The following is a 19,893-nucleotide window of genomic DNA, read 5'->3' as shown; positions in this document are numbered from 1 at the left end:
CACTCACGCTGGTCCTCGCACTGGTCTCTGCGTTGGTCGCCTACCACTGCTGAATGTCCCGGCTCTAGTAGCCGCCTCCTCAAGCACCCAGGCCCGTTACTAGGGCAGTGGCACAGAGGCTGGGAATGTCCTGGCTCCCGTATCTGGCTCTCTCTGCCGCCCAGGGCCGTCACAGGGGCTTGGAGTGTCCCGGTTTCCGTACCTGACTTCCCGGCGTCTAGTCATGTCTCTATGGCAGTGGCACAGAGGCTTAGAAAGTCCCAACTCCCGTACCTGATTCCCCAGTGTCCAATCCCCTTGCTATGGCAGCAGCACAGGGGTTGTGACCCTCCCAGTTCCCGTAGAGGGATCCTCTGCCACCCGGGGCTGTCTCAGGGGTTTGGAGTGTCCAGGCTTCCGTACCTGACTCCCCGACGTCCAGTCCCGTCGCTATGGCAGCGGCCCAGGATTTGAGATCTTCTCGGCTCCCGTAGCTGGCTCCTCAGCTGCGTCACAGGGGTTTGGAGAGTCCCGGCTTCCGTACCTGACTCCCCGGCGTCCAGTCCCGTGGCTATGGCAGCGGCACAGGATTTGAGAGCTTCCCGGCTCCCGTAGCTGGCTCCTCAGCTGCGTCACAGGGGTTTGGAGTGTCCGGGCTTCCGTACCTGGCTCCCCGGCGTCCTGTCTCGTCGCTATGGCAGCGACACAGGATTTGAGAGCTTCCCGGCTCCGGTAGCTGGCTCCTCAGGGTCCAGGCCTGTCTCTATGGTGGCGTCACAAGGGCCTTTGGTGTCCCAGCTTCTGCAACTGACCCTTCCGTTGCCCAGGCTAGTAGCTATGGCATCGGCACAAGGGTGTCCCCGCTCTGGTTCCTGACTCCTCTGTCTCCCAGGACCGTCACAGGGGCTTGGAGTGTCCGGCTTCCGTACCTGAGGCCCCGGCTCCCAGGCCTGTTGCTCTGGCGGCAGTACAGGGGCCGCGTGAGACCCAGCTCCGGTAGCTGACTCTGTCGCCGTCTGGTGTTTCAGCGTCGGTCACAATCTCTGGTCTTTTAATTTCATAAATGCTGGGTAACCGATGGTTTATTGTGCTGTTTCTCCATAGATCTGCCAGGATTTTCACCCATGAGTACAGGAGCTAGTATCAGCTCCATCTTACTCCGTCGCCATCTTCCCAGCATCCTCAAAAAATATTTTTAAAAATAACAAAATTCAGTATAACACAAATCTTGTTTTTCAATTATATGAAACAAAATTAGAAACCAATGAATGATCAAATAGTTAGAAACTAAAAGGCCCTCTAAATACTTATGAAAATAATATAAATCAGTCTTTCTTTTAGTAATTCTAATTAATATAATTTTTTTTGTAAGAACTAGTTTAGCTCTATGTCACAAACACTATTTTTCATGCATGGTACTTATTGAGCTTTTTTAATGTTTTCTAAATATTCATGGGGAGAGAACAAAAAATGTGGTATTTTAGTTTGACAATGAAATCAAGATCTCTAATCTCATGGGAAAAACAATACAAAAGCAGTAGCTCTCAAATATTAACATGCACTGGTATCACTAAGGAGGATTTACAAAACACAGATGATTGGGTCACACCCTATAGCTTCTAGTCCATTAGTTCTTGCACAGGCACCAAGACTTGTCTTGCCACAAATTCACAGGAGATACCAATGTTGCCCATTTGGGGACCACAATTTTAGAAATCTCTGGGATAGAATGGTTAGTTAGAGATGATAAGTTGTAGGCAATAAATTCAAGTTATTCTCCCAAGAACCGAAGGATACTTTGAATTATTAAGAGGGTGAAAAATATATTTTTGAGAGGCTAGATTAACTATAGATGTAAAATAAAGAAGATGGTAATGAGATAAGGTGTTCAAGGCAAAAGTGGGGAATAATTCATTCAGCAAGGTATGAACAAGCATAGAGAGGAATCAGAACTACTTTTTGTTAACTTCTGTGTGTGACTTTTAGTAATCCAATAAATAATACAGAAAATTTATTTTGTGCCTAATGCAATGGGAAGCACAGAAGTGACCCAAGGCACCCATGAGCAAAGTGATCAAGGTGAGCTGTGTCAGCACCAGAAGAGACATTAATAAGGGAGGGGTCAGCATGTGGCCTCTGATTTCACCCAAAGAAGAATCCAAGTTAGCCTAGAGAGTTTGAAGGACACTTTTCAGAAAAGAATTACACATTTGCATCTTTAAGTCTCATTTTAGGGACAAGAGGGCATTTCCTATAAGACAGAAGAGAATTGGCATTAAATCATAAATCCCTGAATTAATAAGCAGAGTAGGTTGCTTATTAAATTTAAATTGAAAACTGAAGGAAACAAAGAAAGTAAAGCAGGAAAGGAGAAAAAAGAAGAATGAAGGAAGAAGAAGGAGAAGAAAGAAGAAGAATTAAATGGATAAAGGAAATCACTCTGAAGTATTAAAAATTATGTAGAAAGGCATGGTTAATTTTAGGTAAACACTAGTAAATTGCCGTCTTTGAGAGTGAGAGAATCTCAGCATTGGGCATAGTAAACCAGTTCAAAAGGTATGTTGAAAAGCCAACTGGAATAAATGTTGAATAGAAGGGAGGCTGAGCCTCAGTGGGGCAAGCTATGGATAGAGCATTTTATTGTGCAACCCATCGAGAATGACATTTCCTAACAGAATCAAATAGCCTGAGTTCTCAGTGAACTTCTTATGGCAGTCAACTCTGATAAGTGGATGACAAATAAAAGCTAATGGCTTGTATGCTTTTACAAAGTCAGCAGGCAGTTTATTATGTTGCCCATTAAACTTCTGTATTTGAAATGGAACAAACCTTTACTCTTCTGATAGATTTGGCAGCTCTAACTGTATCGGCAATCTGAGTGTTTATATAATGTTGATTTGAAGCTAGAGAATTTGGGCCACTAAGACAACATCTAGGGATGAAAGTAGGTGCTTTCCAAACTCTTATAGATAAATGTAATATTGTTGACATTTCTTTAAAGTGAACTCCTAATACCTAGGAAGAATCAGAACATTTTCTGAACAGGCAGAAATCTACTTGGCTGTAGATTTAATGGGGACATTCACATAACTAAAAAAATAATGCATTTAGTAGGGACAAGAAACATTAAGAACAAAGAAAAAGACCAACAGCATGACAATGTTCTATACTTTGCAATGGAGAGGCTAAACCTGGCAGATGATGTGCATTCAAGTCAACAAATAGGTGTTCTCCAGGTGGTTGACATGTAACCTGGCACAATATCTTGTATGAAATTCTCCTTAATGGTTAATCAGAGACATACTAATTTGAGAGCATTATAATGCAATATTAACTTCTATATTTCTTTTGCTTGTATTACTTGCAAAGGCACACTTAAGAATGGACTCAGAGGAGCAATCTTATACCTTCATCTGACATGCATGGTTACCCTGCCTCTCCTCCCACCAGGATGACCTCACCAGAACACAAAAGTGCAGAAAAGTCACCTTCTCCTAACTATATCTCTTGCACTAACCATGTCAGCTTCATGTCTTGTATTAGTAGCACAGGTTTGCTTAAGCTTCCTTCATTTGTCCCAATTCTTCAATACAAAACCTTGTTTCATATTCTGCTATTACTTCACTTCTTTTCCCTCAATCTCAGGTGGGCCCACACATAGCCCCCCAAATTAAATCTTGATTTAGCTGCAGTGATATGGAAATACAGTGCTGACTCTGACACAACTCTTAACTCTGATCGTCTTTTTAATGTCCAAAACATACGTGCACACTCATGTTTACATTAGCAAAAAGGTAACCAGTTCAGCTGGTGGGTCTTTTAGAAAAGTGACAGAAACTTTGGGAAGAGAGAAAATTATACCAGATAATAAGGAAAAATAAAATTTGTAGGAATGTTTCTGTTTTGCATATCAAAATTGAATTTGCTGTAGGAATTATGATGTGATACCAATTTCACTTAAGAAAAGACAATATGAATGCCGCACTAATACATCCATTTACAGGAAAACTAGTTATAACTTTAACTGTCACTTTCAGTTTAATTTCAACAAATTTTATCCCCAAATAAAGCAAAACATTTTATGGAAATGGACAAGAAGTTTAATATCATATGGGTGTCTAATCTGGTTATTTAAGAAAAAAATCAGAAATGAATCGGATGTTCTAAACTTGATTAGTATTCCTGTCATAAGGATGCAACATTAGTTTGATAGCAATTGAAACCCATAGCTCATTATTTTTGTATGGAATATCCATTAACTGTACTTCTTATACTTCTAAGTATACTTCTATACTTATTAGTTTCAGTTCTCTGCTGAAAGAGCTAATTTTGACTTCTTGCAGGAGTTTTTCTTGGTAAAGCCATTTATGAGAAGCTAAAATAAAACAGAATTAAAGCAATTGTACAGACCATTCTCAATCCAAATTCTCTCTTTCCTTTTAAAGTTTCCATAAATTTCGTATTCCCTCTGATGACCTGAGCTAGGGACAGCTTTTATAAAATACTAGAGTTCAGTAATACATTTTAGAATGTTCTAAGCAAGTATTTTTGGCTCTCTTCTCACATGAAGTTCTTTACTTGCATTATGATAATTACCAGCAAGGTGTTCATTAAGATGTAATATCCATTGGTGAATCAAATGAGTTCTAAGCCATTCACACCTTAATACAAACTAATTTAATCAAGAATATTTCTTTATAATACATTACTAAAGACATGAGCACTTGAGATAGAGAGAAAAAAAAGAATTTTTAAAGCAGACACATCAATGAAGAAAAGATCCTTGAGTAGACCACTAACACAGAGGAATTTAGGGAGCTGCGGTAGCTAGACACCCCCTTCCAACATGTACCATGGATATAGAAACCAGAAATATAATAACAGAAAAAGTATCAGTGTCAAATCACATTTATTTTTCCATCCTAGCAAACAGAATTCTCTAGTGGCACTTTTGTTAACACAGTAACATATCCTGAAGTAAGGAAAAAAAAATGTTCATGGAATGACCTGCTTGGTCCCTGGCTTTGGTGGAAGCAGAACATTTGCTAAAAAAATTATTGGTTAAAAATAATTGTTCATATGACTAAGTAATCATACAGCCTCTTATGAACAGTATATATAGGACAGATTAGAGCAACCTGTACAAAGGCTACCATAGATTTTAACCCAAAGGAGCAGCGATAGACTCCAGATTTGGTTTCAGAATATGTATTTGTGTGTAAGTGTCTGTGTGTGCCCAGGAGCCCTAGGAATAAAGAGCAGAAAGACCAGGCTCCAGTGGCTGGCCTAGGAAGTTACAACATCCTGCTTTTATTCCTGACTCTTTCTTACAACCTTCAATCTCTTTAGGCCAAGAGTCTAAAAGTTTAGAGCCAGTTATTCTGGACTCGGTTTGACTTTCCTTTTCCCCCTGACAGGTTGACAGGCATAGATCTTAGAGACAATCGATACTTTTGGCAAACCAATATCAGCAATTTAGCCATGTAAGCATTTACCCTAGAGTCTACTAGGTCCTCTTTGGCCCCCTGCTTGGAGTTCTATTCCAGGCCTGGGGCTGAATTAATACCTGGACAATGGTCCTTTAAGAAGTAGTAAGTCAGTACCCAGGACCAACCAGCTTATTGGGTCATTCTATGTGACTTCAGTCTCTTACTTTAGTAAATGAAACCCTGACTTTCTTGGCTCTTTAAAATATAAATATTGCCACATTTTTACAGAATGATTTCTGTTTTTTCACTTACTAATTTCCTCTACTGAGAGTCTGTAATACTGGAGGGTGAAGAATAGGGAGGATGGAATCTCTTTCCTGCCTCTACTATCCTTCAGTATTCCTTATGACTACATTATTGTGCCCCTATCTCTGTTCCTGGATCTACTAATCATCTGCCTTATATCTAACTCTGCACTTGAGTTCTTCTATTTTTACTATCCATAGGCAGATTTCTGAGAGTTGGTACTAAGCTCTGACCAGGAAATGCTCTTTTTAAAATTTTATTTCAATTAAAGTTTATATTCATTATTATTTTGTATTATTTTTAGAAGTACAGTGTAGTGATTAGATAATCACATACTTTACATAGTGTTCCCCACAATATTTCCAGTACCTACCTGGCACTATACATATTTATTACAATATTATTGACTATATTCCTGATGTTGTACTTTATATCACCATGACTGTTGTGAAACTACCAACTTGTACTTCTTAATCCATTCACCTTTTTTACCCAGTCACCCAACACCCCTCCCATCTGGCAACCATCAGTTCTCTGAATCTATGAGTCTTTTCTTATTTTGTTTGTTCCTTAGATTCCATGTATAAGTTAGAACATATGGTAGTTGTCTTACTCTGACTGAATTATTTCATTTAGCATGTTTTCTAGTCTGATCCATGCTATTACAAATGGTAAGATTTCATTCTTTTATATGGAAAAATAATATTCCATTGTATATATTTGCTACAGCTTTTCTATCCACTCATATACTGATGGGCACTTGGGTTGTTTACACATCTTCATTATTTTAAGTAACACTGCAATAAACATAGAGATATAAATATATATTTTTTTATTTTAGTGAATTTATTGGGGGTGACATTGGTTAATAAAATTGTGTAGGCTTAAAGTATACAATTCTATAATATATCAACTGTATATTGAATTTTGCACTCTCCACCTTAAATTGTCTCTTTTCCTAACATTTATCACCCCTTTACCCACTTCTACCACCCCTACTCCCCTTTCTGGTAATCAGCATACTGTTGTCTGCATCTATGAGTTTTATTATTTTTGTTTTTGTTTTTTAATATTTTTTTGCTTAAATACTTCACATTTTTTATGTAGCCCCCAAATCCCTCCCCTCTGACAGCTGTTACTCTGTTCTCTGTGTCTAAGTCTGTTTCTATTTTGTTTGTTTATTTTGTTCATTAGATTCCACATAGAAGTGAAATCATATCTTTTGTCTCTGACTGACTTATTTCATTCACCATAATACTCTCCAGGTTCATCCATGCTGTTGCAAATGATAAAATTTCATGCTTTTTAAAGGCCAAGTAGTATTCCATTATATAATTGCAACACGGCTTTTTATCTACTCATCTATTAGGGGGCACTTGGGCTGTTTCCAGAACTCATCTATTGTAAATAACACTGGACTTAGCATCAGGGAGCATGTATTCTTTCTAATTAGTGTTTTGGGTTTCTTTGGATATATTCCCAGAAGTGGAATCATTGGGTAATATTGTTATAGAATGGACCAGGGGCTTATGGGGTCCCTTTGTCACTGTGAATTCTTTGCCTGCTGCCAGGGAATTGGAATTACAGCTCTCAATGCCAGAGTTTGGTGAAAAGGAAGGGACCTATACATTCAAAAGATATACAGATTTAGAGTAATGGTGGGATGTCATCATTAAAAATCTCAAAGTTCCTTAAAACAGCCATAAACACACACAGTCCTTCTTTCCCCCCTTTGCCCAGGCAGGCCAGTCAGGGGTACCATGTCTTAGAAAAATAGAAGTCTGTGATTCAGTTAGCTTCCAGTTTTTCCCAGTAATCTGCTCAGTTGGAAGGTCTTCCACGGTTCCCAGCACCATCAGCTGTGTCACCATGATCTCCAGTTCTTAATCTAAAACCATGTGGCCCCTTCTCATGGCCCACCAGCAAGAGTCCTTTCACCCCTTTTCTTCCCACAATGCCTCTTGCATTCTTCTAAACCGCTAAAATACAGCTCTGCCTAGCTGCTACATCTTGCTTTCCTGCTTCCTAAGCTGTGTAGTTAAGGGAGCCCCCAAACCACATGGTTAGCCCCATATGGCTGCAACACCTGGGGTTAAATCCCTGCATGGGTGTTCCTCAGCAACCCATTTCTGACTCCCTTGCACAATAAACTACACCTGCCAGCAGTCCCACATTTTTCCAGCCTTGCTTGGCTGCCATAGTTAGTTTCGATGTGTGATTCCATGGTGGGGAGCGAACCATCTCCAAGCTCTCAAGTAAGTGCCGTAAAGGGAAATTGCCGCTCAGTTATAGCATGGGTTAAAGTCATGCCCATCTTCCTAGCTCAAAGCATGTCCACAGCTAATTAACATATCTATGAAGCTAGGAAGCTGTTATAGATATTCAAAACAATCATTTTTGCACATCAGGTATGAAGCTGGCCAACTGATGTTATGCAAAATAACTCTCAGTGGCCTTATTCCATGTGTCTCATCCCCCAGTCCAGACTTGTGGGGATGAGGATATCTTATATTTTAATATTTTCTGGATACCCCAAGTTTGGGTCCCCATTTCAAATCCTTTATTTGGGGCCCTGGCCTGCATGCCATTAAAAAGGAGGTCCAGCTTTCAGTTTTATGAGGAAACTCCATACTCTTTTTCCACAGTGACTGCACCAGTAGTCATTCCCACCAACAGTGCACAGGGTTCCTTTTTATCGACATCCCTGCCAGCAGTTATTGTTTGGTGATTTAATGATAATAGCCATTCTGACTGGTTTGCAGTAATATCTCATTGTGGTTTTAATATGCATCCCTGTGCTTATTAGTGACATCGAGCATCTTTTCATATATCTCTTAGCCATCTGTATGTACTCTTTGAAGAAGTATCTATTCAGAACTTTTGCCCATTTTAAAATCTGGATTATTTGTATTTTTGATGTTGAATCATGTAAGTTCTTTATAGATTTTAGATATTGACCTCTTATTAGATGTATCATTAGCAAAAACAAATTTCCCTTTCTGTAGGGTAACTTTTCATTTTGTTGACAGTTTCCTATTCTATGCAAAACTTTTCAGTTTGGTATAGTCCCATTTGATTATTTTTCTTTTGTTTTGCTTACCCAAAGTGATAAGTCATAAATATTCCTATGAAACAGCAAGTATTGTCAAGGATGTAGATAAAAGGGAACTCTTATACACTGATGAGAATGAAAACTGGCGCAGCCACTGTGGAAAGCAGTGTGGAATTACCTCGAAAAATTAAAAACAGAACTGCCTTATGACCCAGCAATTCCACTTCTAAGAATTTATCTTAAGAAACACAAAACACTAATTAGAAAGAATATATAACATCCTGTGTTCATTTCAGTGTTGCTTACAAGTAGTCAAGATTTGGGAGCAGTCCAAGTATCCATCAATAGATGAATGGATAAAAAAGTTTTGGTAACTTTACATGATGGAATACTACTTGAATGTTAAAAAAGAAGAAAATCTTACCCTTTGTGACAACATGGGTGGACCTGGAGAGAATTATGGTAAATGATATAAGCAAATCAGAGAAATACAATTTCTCATATAATTTCATATAATTTCACTTATATGTGAAATTTAATGAACAAAATGAAATAATAAGCAAAATAATGACAGACTCATAAATAGTGAGCAGTCTAACAGCTATTAGGGGGGACTAGAAGGCTGCCTGGTAGGTGGAGGGATTGAGCAGAAAAGATAAAATAAAAAAACACTCATGGACATGTACAACAATGTGTTTATTGAGAGGCAGGGTAGGTGGAGAGAGATAGACAAGAGTATAGGGAATGAAAATGGTGATGGAAGGAAACTTGGAGTAGTGAACACACAATACAGTATACAAATGATGTGTTGTGGAATTGTGCACCTGAAGCCTGCATAATTTTATCAACCAGTATCTCAGCCTAATAAATTCAAAAAGAAAAAAAGAAAAAGGTTACTATTCAAAATGTTCAAGTTTTTAAAAAATATTTATTTATTTATTTTCAGAGATAGGGGAAGGGAGGGAGAGAGGGAGATAAACAGCATTGTGTGCTTGCTTTTTGCTCTCCCCCTACTGCAGACGTGGTTTGCAACCCAGGCATGTACCCTGACTGAGAATTGAACCCCGATTCTCTGGTTCGCAGGCCCGCACTCAATCCACTGAGCTACACCAGCCAGGGCTGCATTTTCTAGATACAATTTTATGTCATCTTCAAATAATGATAGCATTACTTCTTTCCTTCTAATTTGTATGCTTTTTATTTCTTCTTTTTGTCTGATTGTTGTTTCTAGGACTTAGAGTACTATGTTGAATAAGAGTGCTGAAAGTATATATCCCCACCTTTTCTTGATCTTTAGGAAAACAATTTAGTTTGTTTGACTGTCGAATATGGTGTTGGTTGTTGGTTTGTCATATATGTATGGCCTTAATTCTGTTGAGCTATTTTCCCTTTACTGCAACTTTTTGAGAGTTTTCATTATAATAAAGTTGTGCTAGATTTTATCAAATATTTTTTCTGAATCTAATGATATGATCATGCAATTTACATCCTTCATTTTGTTTATGTGATGTATCATTTATTGACTTATAGATAGTGTACCAACCTTGCATCCCTAGAATAAATCCCACTAGGTCATCTTTTGATGACTACTGGTATATCATCTTTTCACTGGATTCACTTTGCTAAAATTTTGTTGAGAACTTTTGTGTCTATGTTTGTCAGAGATATTGGCTCATGTTTTCTTTATAGTGTCTTTATCTGGTTTTTGAATTATGATAATTTTGGCTTAGTAAAATGAACTTGGGAGTCTTCTCTCCTCTTGATTTTTTTAAAATTAGATTTTATTTATTTATCTTTAGAGGGGAAGAGAAGGAGAGAAACATCAATGTATGGTTGCCTCTTGTGAGTCCCCTGCTGGGAACCCAGGCATGTGCCCTGACGGAATCGAACCGCAATCGCGTGGTTCATAGGCCGGCGCTCAATCCACTGAGCTACACCAGCCAGGGCTCTCCTCTTGGTTTTTTTTTTTTTTTTAAAAAAAATAGATTGAAAAGAGTAGGTGTTAGTTCTTCTTTAAATTTTTGGTATAATTCACCCTTAAACTGTCAGGTCCAAGACTTCTGTTGGCTGGGAGTTGATTGTTTATAGCTTCAATTTCATTAATTGTAATCAGCCTGTTCACATTTTCTAATTCTTTTTGATTCAGTTTTGAAAGACTGTACACTTCTTGAAATTTATCCATTTGAACAAAAATTTGGAAAATTTGTGCAATTTTGTTCAAATTGTCCAATCTGTTAACATATAATTGTGTATAATATTTTGTTTATAATTCTGTGTACTTTTATGGTGTTAGTTGTTCCTTCTCTTTTATTTCTGATTTTATTTATTTGGCTTTTCTCTATTTTTCTTGATAAATCTGTTTAAAATATATCATTCTTGTTCATCTTTTCAAAGAAAAAGCTCCTGGGTTCATTAATCTTTTGTAATTTCTTAGACTCTGTTTTATTTTTGCTCTGATTATTATTTCCTCTATTCGACTCACTTTGGGATTTTTTGACCTTTCTCTAGTACTTTTAAGTGTAAGTTAGATTGCTTTTTTTAAGATTTTTTTATTGATTATGCTGTTACAGTTGTTCTATTCCCCCTTTCATTCCCCTCCACCCTACCCCCCACCCCCACCATTACCCTCCCTTTAGCTTATGACCATGTGTCTCAAGTCCTTTAGACTCTATATTTCCCATGCTATTCTTGCCTCCCATCTATTTTCTATCTACTGTCTATGCTACTTATTTTCTGTACCTTCTCCCCCCTTCTCCTCCTCCCACTCCCCTGTTGCTAACCCTACTTGAGATCTTCATTTCTATATTTCCACTCCTGATCTAGCTGTTCTTTTAGTTTGCTTTCGTTTTAGGTGTGGTTGTTAATAACTGTGAGCTTGTTGTTCTTTCACTGTTCATGTTTCTTTAACTTCTTTTTCTTAGATAAGTCCCTTTAGCATTTCATATAATAAGGGCTTGGTGGTGATGAACTCCTTGAATTTGATCTTATCTGAGAAGCACTTTGTCTGTCCTTCCATTCTAGATGAAAGTTTTGCTGGGTAGAGCAATCTTGGTTGTAGGTCTTTGGATTTCATGACTTGGAATACCTCTTTCCAGCCCCTTCTTGCCTGTAAGGTCTCTTTTGAGAAATCTGCTGACAGTCTGATGGGGACTCCTTTGTAGGTGATTGTCCCCTTAGCTCTTGCTGCTTCTAGGATTCTCTCCTTCATTTTAATTTTGGCAAATGTAATTATGATGTGCCTTGGTGTGTTCCTTCTTAGAACTCTCTGAGCTTCCTTCTTTGGTACTCTCTGAGCTTCCTGGATTTCCTGGCAGTCTATATCCTTTGCCAGATTGGGGAAATTCTCCTTTATTATTTGTTCAAATAAGTTTTCCACTGGTGGCTGTGCCTGTCCCCCTTCTGGTACCCCTATAATTCGGATGTTGGAGCATTTAAAGATGTCCTGGAGGTTCCTAAGACTCTCCTCATTTCTTTGAATTCTTGCTTCTTGACTCTTTTCTGTTTGGCCATTATTTGCTTTCTTCTGGTCCACTCCATTGATTTGAGTCCCAGTTTCCTTTTCATTGCTATTGGTGTCCTGTGCAATTCCATTCATTTCAATTAGTTTCGCCTTCATATATTTGTCTAATTTGTGGCTATAATCAACCAGTTCTGTGAGGATCCTGATGACCAGTGTTTTAAACTGTGCGTCTGAGAGTTTTGCTATTTCTTCATCACTTAGATCTATGGGCTCTGGGGCTTTGAGATCTTCTTGCAACATTTTTGGTCTGTTCGTGCCTTTTAAGTGTGAGAAGCGGCGCCTTGGACTTCCAGGTCACTGAGTTGTGACCCTGTATGTGGGGGCGTGGTCAGAGAGGGGAAATGGCGACCCCCTCTGCTGTTTTTCACAACTGGGTGAGGATCAGCGCCTCAGGTGGTTCACCTGGGCCGGGATACTCAGTGTCACTGGGTATGACGCTGTATGTGGAGGTGGGGTCAGAGCAGGGAAATGGCGGCACCCTCCATTGCCTTTTGCCGCGGGGACCCGCCGGGCCCTGGTCCAACAGCCCTGTCCGCCCGTGCACAAATGCACGACCACAGTCAACACGCAGCACCGCTCCCTTGCTGTCTCCCCCGTGGTCGCTCGCCTGGTTGCTCACTCGGTCGCTCACTAGGTCCAACCCTGCGCCTGGATTCCGCGCCTGAGTCCATCTGACCGAGACCTCCTGTGCAACCCCGCTTCACCAGCCGCTGGTTTCGCCCCTTACAGGTCAGGCTGAAGAATTTGTTAATAGACTTCCGAAAAGTTCAATTTTCCGTGTTCTGGCTGTGTTTTCTATTGCTAATATTTAGTTGTCTTTAAAGTTGGTTGTGTGAGAAGGCACGGCACATCCACCTATGCCTCCATCTTGGCAAACAGTTAGATTGCTTTTTAAAACTCTTTATTGTATTTTTTCTATTACCTTTTACCTTGATAGCCCCCTCCCTCCAACAATCACCACACTGTTGTCCATAAAGTTAGATTGTTTGAGATTTCTTTTTTTTCTGCTCTTTTTAAAAATTTTTATTTAGTTATTTTTCAAGTACAGTTTTTGTCTATTTCTCCCATCCCAGCCCCCCCGGCCCCATGCTCCCCACCTCCCTCCCATTTCCTCCCCCCCCAGTCCTCATCACTGTGTGTTTCATACTTGTTCCTCAAAATCCCTCCCCCTTTTTCCCCTTAAATTCCCTTCCCTCTCCCCTCTGGTCACTGCCCACTTGTTCTCTATTTCAGTGTCTTTGTTTTTATTCTGTTTGCTTGTTTGTTTTGTTGTTTAGCTTCCTGTTAAAGGTGAGATCATATGGTATTTGTCTTTCAGCACCTGGCCTATTTCACTCAGCATAATGCTTTCCAGTTCCATCCATGTTGTTGCAAAGGGTGGTAGCTCCTTCTTTCTCTCTGCTGCATAGAATTCCATTGTGTATATGTACCACCATTTTTTGATCCATTCATTTACTGATGGGCACCTAGGTTGCTTCCAACTCTTGGCTATTGTAAATTGTGCTGCTATGAACATTGTGGTGCATAGGTTCTTTGAAATTGATGTTTTAGGATTCTTAGGATATAATCCTAGCAATGGAATTGCTGGGTCAAAAGGCAGGTCGATTTTTATTTTTCTGAGAAAATTCCATACTGTTTTCCATAATGGCTGTACCAGTCTGCAATCCCACCAACAGTGAACTAAGGACCCCTTTTCCCCACACCCTCTCCAACATTTGTTGTTTGTTCCTTTGTTTATGATAGCCATCCTAACTGGTGTAAAGTGGTATCTCATTGTGGTTTTAATTTGCATCTCTCTGATAGCTAATGATATTGAGCATCTCTTCATGTGTCTCTGGGTATTCTGTATGTCCTCCTTGGAGAAGTGTTTGTTCAAGTCCTTTTCCCATTTTTTAATTGGGTTCGATGTTTTCTTAGAGTGGAGTCTTTTAAGTTCTTTGTATATTTTGGAGATTAAACCTTTGTCTGAGGTATCATTGGAAAATATGTTTTCCCATACAGTTGGTTTTTTTAAAATTTAATACTGTTTTCTTTAGCCATGCAGAAGCTTTTTATTTTGATGAGATCCCATTTGTTTATTCTTTCCTTTATATTCCTTGCTCTAGGGGACATATCTGTAAAAATGTTGCTTCTTAATGTAGGCTTATATGCTTTTGAATTTTTATCTCCACCTGCTTTTGCTATGTAATAAATTTTGAGTTGTTGTGTTCTCATTTTCATCTGTTTCAAGGTATCTTTTGATTTCTTAAATTTCATTGTTAACTATTCATTATTTAGTAAAGTGCTATTTTGCCTCCATGTCTTTGGGTATTTTCCTATTTATTTTCTGTGATTGATTTCTACTTCAATATCATTGTGGTCAAAGTAGATGGTTAATATGATTTCAGTCTTCATAAATTTACTGAGACTTGTTTTGTATCCTAACACAGGGTCTATCCTAGACAGTGTCCCATGTGAACTTGAAAAGAATGTATATTCTGCCACTTTGGGATGAAATGCTCTGAAGATATCAATTAAATCTATCTGATTAAATGTTTAATTTCAGGCTGCTCTTTTCTTGTTGATTTTCTTTTTATCCATTGATGTCAATGAGATGTTAAAAACCTCCTCCTATGACTGCATTACTGTCAATCTTTCCCTTTATCTCCATCAATATTTGCTTTATATATTTAGGTACTCCTATGATGGGTACATAAATGTTTACCAGGTATATCCTCTTGTTTGATTGCTCCCTTTATCATTGCATTGTGTCCTTCTTTGTCTCTTATTATAGTTTTTGTTTTAAAGTATATTTTGACAGATGAATGTATTGCTACCCCAACTTTTTTTATTTCCACTTCTGAAGTGGACAGCATACAAATGGGTCTTTGTTTTTATGTATTCAAATACTCTATGTCATTTGATTGCAACATTTAAGCCATTTACATGTAAAGTAATTTTGCTAGGTACATATTTATTGCCATTATATTCTTTATAATGATGCCTTATTTTTTCTTTTTCTTCTTCTTCAAGGAAACTTTAATATTTTTTAATGATTGCTTGGTGGTGACAAACTCCTTTAGCTTTTTCTTGCCTTGGAAGCTCTATATTTCTCCTTCACTTTAAATAATAATCTTGCTGGGTAAAATAGTCTTGGTTGTAGATTTTTGTTTTTCATCTCTGAATATTTTATACTCATTCCTTCTGACCTGAAATGTTCTGTAGAGAAATTATCTTACAGTCTAATGGGAGCTTCTGTGCAGGTAGCTCTTTTTCTCTTTTTGTTTTTAATATTCTCCATTTGTCATTAATTTTTTCCATTTTAATTGCTATGTGTCTTTGTGTTGTCCTCTTTGATTTCATCTTGTTTGTGGTTCTGCACTTCCTGGACTTGTGTGTCTTTTCCTTTACCAAGTTAGGGAAGTTTTAGCCTTTATTTCTTCAAAGAGGTTCTAATCTCTTGGTCTCTGTCTTCTCTTTCTGTTATCACTGTAATGAGAATGTTGTATCGGGGGACTTCCGCCAAGATGGAGGTTTAAGGTGGATGTGCCTGCCTCCTCTCACAACCAAGTTTAAGGACAACTAAATATTAGCATCAGAAAACACAACCAGAACACGGAAAACTGAACTTTTCGGAAGTCCGCAAACAACAAATTCTTCGGCCCGGCTGGTAAGGGGCGAAACCGGCGGGCGGCGGGTGAGGAGTTACAAAGGAGAACTCGATCGACCCGGGCGCGGGCGCGGAATCCAGACGCGCGAATCCAGTCGCACGGGTTCCAAACCCAGGATTGGACCTAGTGAGCAGCCCACCGGGGGAGCGACTACGGAGGACTCAGTGGGGAGGCAGTGGCAGCGAGTTGACTGTGGGTGCCCGGTTACGCGCGGGTGAGGGAGTGAGCGGTGGGACCAGCTGCGGCGGCGGCGCCATTTTCCCCGCTCTGACCACGCCCCCACATACAGCGTCACAACCCAGCGACCTGGGACTCCAAGGCGCCGCTTCTCTCACTTAAAGGGCCAGAACAGACCAAAAATGTCGCAGGGGGTCCTCAAAGTCCCGGAGATAAATCTAAGTGATGAAGAAATAGCAAATCTCTCAGACGCACAGTTTAAAACACTGGTCGTCAGCTTCCTCATAGATCTGGTGGACTATAGCCACAAATTAGAGAAACATATGAAGGCTAAATTAAGGGAAATGAATGGAATTCCACAGGAAAACCATAGAGATGAAAAAAAAACTGGGACTCAACTCAATGGAGTGAACCAGAAGGAAGAAAAAAATGATCAATCAGAAAGGAATGAAGAAATAAGAATTCAGAAAAATGAGGAGAAGCTTAGGAACTTCCAGGACATCTATAAACGCTCCAATATCCGAATTATAGGGGTACCAGAAGGGGGAAAGACACAACCACCAGTGGAAAAACTATTTGAACAAATAATAAAAGAAAATTTCCCCAATCTGGCAAAGGAAACAGACTTCCAAGAAATCCAAGAAGCACAGAGAGTACCAAAAAAGTTGGACTCAAGAAGAAACACACCAAGGCATATCATAATTACATTAGCCAAAATTAAAACGAAGGAGAGAATCCTGGAAGCAGCAAGAGCTAAGGGGACAATCACCTACAAAGGAGTCCCCATCAGGCTGTCAGCAGATTTCTCAAAAGAGACCTTACAGGCAAGAAGGGGCTGGAAAGAAATATTCCAAGTCATGAAAACTAAAGACCTACAACCAAGATTGCTCTACCCAGCAAAACTTTCATTTAGAACGGAAGGACAGATAAGGTGCTTCTCAGATAAGATCAAATTCAAGGAGTTCATCATCACCAAGCCCTTATTATATGAAATGTTAAAGGGACTTATCTAAGAAAAAGAAGTTAAAGAAACATGAACAGTGAAAGGACAACAAGCTCACAGTTATTAACAACCACACCTAAAACGAAAGCAAACTAAAAGGACAGCTAGATCAGGAGTGGAAACATAGAAATGAAGATCTCAAGTAGGGTTAGCAACAGGGGAGTGGGAGGAGAAGACGGGGAGAGAAGGTACAGAAAACAAGTAGCATAGACAGTAGATAGAAAATAGATGGGGGGGGGCAAGAATAGTATAGGAAATACAGAACCTAAAGGACTTGAGACACATGGACATAAGCTAAAGGGGGGGTAATGGGGGGGTTGGGGGGGCAGGTTGGAGGAAGGGGGGAATAGAACAACTGTAACAGCATAAACAATTCAAAAAAATAAATAAATTTATTTAATTAAAAAAAAAATCCTAGTAGGGGAAGAAGACAATGACAACCAATAAAATAATAACTTATATGTTAGAAAGTGCCAAGATCTAAGGAAATAATTAAAAATAGGACAGAGTGGCCCTGGCTAGTGTGGCCCAGTGGATTGAGTGCCAGCCTGTGAACTGAAAGGTTGCTGGTTCAATTCCCAGTCTGGTCACATGCCTGGGTTGCAGGCTAGGGCCCTGGTTGTGGGTGTGGAAGAGGGAGTTGACTAATGTATCTCTCGCACATGAATGTTTCTCTCCTTCTCTTTCTCTCTTCCTTCCCTGCTCTCTAAAGATAAATAAAAAAAGCTTTTAAAAAAGAAAAAAAAAAGAATGTTGTATCAAAGTTCCCTTAAATTATTTATTTATTTATTTATATGCTTGTTTATTTATTTTTCACTGTTGTCATTAGGTGTTTCCTGCTATCTTCTCTTCCAAATTGTTGATTTAATCCTCTGCTTCATCTAACCTAGTATTTATTCTCTCTAGTGTATGAAGTACTCTTAAAGTATTCATCAGTCAGATATTTTATTCATTATTTCTGACTGCTTCTTTTTCATGGTTTATGGTTTTTATAATGCTTTTGAAATTACACTGTTTATAGAATTTCTCAATAAATTGTTTGAGTATCTATAACTGTTGTTTTGAACTCTTTATCTGGAAAATTTCTTGCCCCCTTTTTATTTTGCTCTTTTATTTATTTGTGGTATATTTCTTTTCATTCCATTTTGGCTGCCTCTTTGTGTTTTTCTCTATGTACAAAGTCGATCTCCTATGTTTCTCAGTCTTGGTAGGTTGGCCTCATGTAGTAGGTATCTTTGGAACCCAGTAGCACATTCTGCTTGATCACCTGAGCCAAGGTCTCCAGGAATGTCTTTGTGTGATTTTTGTGAGCTGTGTTGTTGCAACTGAGACTTGATTGTTATTGTGCCATTCATGTATAATGTCAATCTTCACACTGGATGACTTTGTGGGTTGACCCCGAACACAGTGTACAAACTATCTTGCAGGTACTTCACAAAGTGGAATTACTTCAGCAGGTTCTGGTGCCTACCAAGTTCTCCCTTTGGATATACCCATTATAAAGCTACTTGGATCCTGCTTTGATGCTGTCTGAAGCTGGTCACTGGGTATGTCTGCTCTGAGAACTCTTAGGAGTGACTCTGTTGAAGGTCAGTGGCAGATATTCCCTATGACTGGTACTGGAAAATCTGTTATGAGTTTTTAATCAATCTACAGTTTGTGACTTTGTCTACAGGGCCTTTGTGTGTGTGTGATAAGGATCAAGCTGCACACCAAGGGTGGCTTTCACCAGTACTGAACCAGAGGGCAGGTCAACAAAATTCATGTGTCACACTAAAATCTGACTCTGCTTTCTCTATCTGTTGGATACTTGCCTATAGGCTCAGTTACTGGTAGAGACTCTGGTGGTTCAATAGATTGCTATAGGTTTAAAGTGAGGGACAGTGGCTACTTAGCAAAAGTCTCCAGTATACCCAGTTTAGCTGTCCCCTGTTGGGTGCCTACAGACATTTGTGGTGGGCTGGGGTCTCAGAGAGTCATCAGGGAGAGGCCAGCAGAGTTTATCAGGCCCAAAAAATTGGCTTTGTGAAAGTAAGCCACTGCATTAGTAGGGAATTTGAGGGGAAAATTGCCTCAGTTTTGAAGCCACACACCTCAGTCTTTTTCAGATTCTGTCAGGAGCCCAAGCTCACTCAGCAGGGCATTGCCACCAAATGTCAGAAAGGTGGGACTAGTGGATCTCCTGTAAAGGATTGGTTCTGGTCTACCTTGGGAGAAAAAAGGGAGAGTTGCTCTGTCCCAGAGCTAAAACTCTGTCTCACATTCCACCCTGACCTCCTGGGGAGCTTCTGCTTAGTGATCAAGGCCACCAGGAATTGAGAGTGTGGGGTCACTGGGAACATGGAAGGTAGGTTCCAAATATCTGGTGATGGTGAAACACCAATAAGGTTCATGAGAAAGTGGGGAAAATAGCCATAGCCTCTATCTCAAAGACACACCACTCAGTCACTAACACCCCATGAGTCTGCCCAGATCTCTACACCCTAGCCCAGGCAGGGCACCAGTCCCTTAGATGGGTCAACAGAAAGTCTAGAGTGTGGGGCTATTGCATTCCCTAAGTATGAAGCCTTAACAAGGGGAGTTCTACACCTAAGAAAGGTGGTGTCTGCTGTGTGGGAGAGAGACTCTGCTGAGATCCTGTTGGCTGTCTTCTCTGTTCTTTCCCTAGAGACACTAACTCCAATCTCTCTTTATATGACTCTAGTTTGCTCCATCCTCCCTCTGCCCTCTATTTTCCAGACCCCAGGGTGAGTGTCTATGAAGAAGAATTTGTGTTT

This window comes from Artibeus jamaicensis, unplaced genomic scaffold (genome assembly GCF_021234435.1).
Source record: "Artibeus jamaicensis isolate MK-2021 breed Jamaican fruit bat unplaced genomic scaffold, CSHL_Jam_final contig_61, whole genome shotgun sequence".
NCBI lineage: Eukaryota > Metazoa > Chordata > Mammalia > Chiroptera > Phyllostomidae > Artibeus > Artibeus jamaicensis.
This window is presented reverse-complemented; position numbering follows the sequence as displayed.